Below are 2310 nucleotides of genomic sequence, written 5' to 3'. Positions count from 1 at the left end.
TTTTGAATATTAATTAAACATGTTTAATATGTTCATATTTACCTTTGTCGTCACAAATGACCTGAACATTTATGCTGTGGCATCCCTTTCTATTTGCATAAATTGGCTCGTTTTGGGAAGGAGCAATTATATGTATGTGTGTGCCATCAACGCCGCCAGTAGCGCAGGGAAAAACCCGCAATTTGATACATCCCAGTACAAATAGCATTTTTCCCTCATTTGTTGATCGGAAACAGTGTTGCCGATCGTGAACAAAGTTCATAGATTTGTGAACTTTTTGCTCTCTTCATGAACTTTTCATGAACATGAAAAATTTGTGAACTTTTTGTGAGCTTTTCAAAATTCTGTGTAGGATTTCATGAACCTTGTGTTGTCATTCCTTTAAGATAAAAAATAATAAGTACAATGATTCAGTAATAAAAATAGTAAATTGTTTACTTCTTGTAACAAGTAATAATACTATGTCAAAAGTTAAACTATTTACATATTACATAAATTATGTTAAACTAAAGTTAATTTGCTGTGTTATTTCCGCTACTTTGTCGTGTTTTGAGTTTTTATTTAACAAAAATGTCGAACATGTTAGAAAGCGATAGCGATGCTGATGATGGTTGTTCATCCATAAATGATAATGAAAAAGGTGAAGCTCCAAATCCTAAAAAAGCTAAGGTAAAATATACAGCTGATTTTACCCACAAAGGACGAGATATAACTAAGTCTAATACAAAAACAATAGTTGAAATTTATGATCACATTCTTAATTCTGTAGATTATCTGCACTAGACCAACAAGCAAGCAAACTGTTAAATACAGGCAAACATACTGTCATGCTAAAAAAGATCCTTTGTTTAAGGGTTAGCTTCAACCTGTTGCCAAAAATCCGAGCAAAGCGTACTGCAGTGTTTGTAAAAGAGAGCTCATAGCAGTCATAACAGCCTTAAAAAAACATAGCGAAACCATGTATCACATTAGTGATCTTCTGCCGAAGTTGTGTCCTGATTCACAAATTGCTGCTAATTTTAAATGCAAACGCGCTAAAGCTAAATGCATTGTAAAAAATGCTGTGTCGGCCCATTTTCATGAAGAACATGTACAAAATTTGAAAAACACCAGATTTTCCATAATTATCGATGAAACTACTGATGTATCTACGTGGAAAGAATTGGCTATCGTTACCCATCATTATGACAAGCAGTCTTTAACTGTGCAAAGCCATCTTTATGATCTTCTCGACGTCCCGCAAGCTGATGCAGAAACACTATATCAGACACTTGTAAATACCATACAAACAGACAATGTAAGTTTGAACAATGTAATTGGTTTTGCAGCCGATACTTGTAAGGCAATGTTTGGAGAGCATAACAGTGTTGTCTCCCGCCTTAAAGAGAAGTTACCAAATATTTTTTCATGCCATGAATTTGTCACAGTGCTCACATTTGCGCATCACACGCATGTGAAAAACTTCCCCGGACAGCTGAGGAGTTGATGGTGATGTATACAATTACTTCTCCTACAGCCCCAAACGTCAAGAGCAATTCAGAGTTGTTCAGCACTTCTGCGACGTAGCACCGCACAAATTGTTGCGCCCATGTTAAACAAGATGGCTTTCGCTGCACTCCTGTGTGTCCAGGCTCATTGAACAATGGGATGCACTGATTATTTTCTTTACAGCGGTGGCTGGTCACGATAAGTTGTTAATATCGGAGAAGATTCTTTTGCTCTTGCAGAATGCTATATGGAAGCTATATTTTCACTTTTTGGAATTTGTGCTTCCCAAGTTCACGGAGCTAAATGTCATGTTCCAGAGTTCGAAATCTTCTGTCCACTGTCTGCACAATGGTTTGAGTGCTGTTTACAGAGAATTGCTAAGCTGCTACTTAAACGAAGCTACTTACTGGAAAGGGTTACCAACAAAAGACATCGATCCAGCCCAGCAAAGTGAATTTCATGCCATTGTCAAAAATGTATGTGGGAGCTCGGATTGCCCCAAATGGTTGCTCCAAATGTTACCCCAAATGGTTGCTCATGTTATGTCTCTCCATGTTATGGTGGACATGCAGCCCACAAGTTCCCAGTGCAAGACTGTGGATTTCTAAAATATCTTGAACCATATGATCAGGTCATGGCAGATCGTGGAATCAAAATCAGGAAAGACCTCATGAGTAATCAAGCTGATCTGTGCATTCCCCCTAGTTCAGGAGTTGGCATGCAAATGGCATCAGAACAAGTCAGAGAAACATCTAGAATTGGAAATATTCGAATTTATGTAGAACAAAAATTTAGAGATCATTCTAAAATGTTGTATGGTCA

Source organism: Xenia sp. Carnegie-2017, unplaced genomic scaffold, assembly GCF_021976095.1.
Source record: "Xenia sp. Carnegie-2017 unplaced genomic scaffold, XeniaSp_v1 HiC_scaffold_23, whole genome shotgun sequence".
Classification (NCBI taxonomy): domain Eukaryota; kingdom Metazoa; phylum Cnidaria; class Anthozoa; order Malacalcyonacea; family Xeniidae; genus Xenia; species Xenia sp. Carnegie-2017.
The sequence above is the reverse complement of the archived record's forward strand: the minus strand, read 5'-3'. Positions refer to the sequence as shown.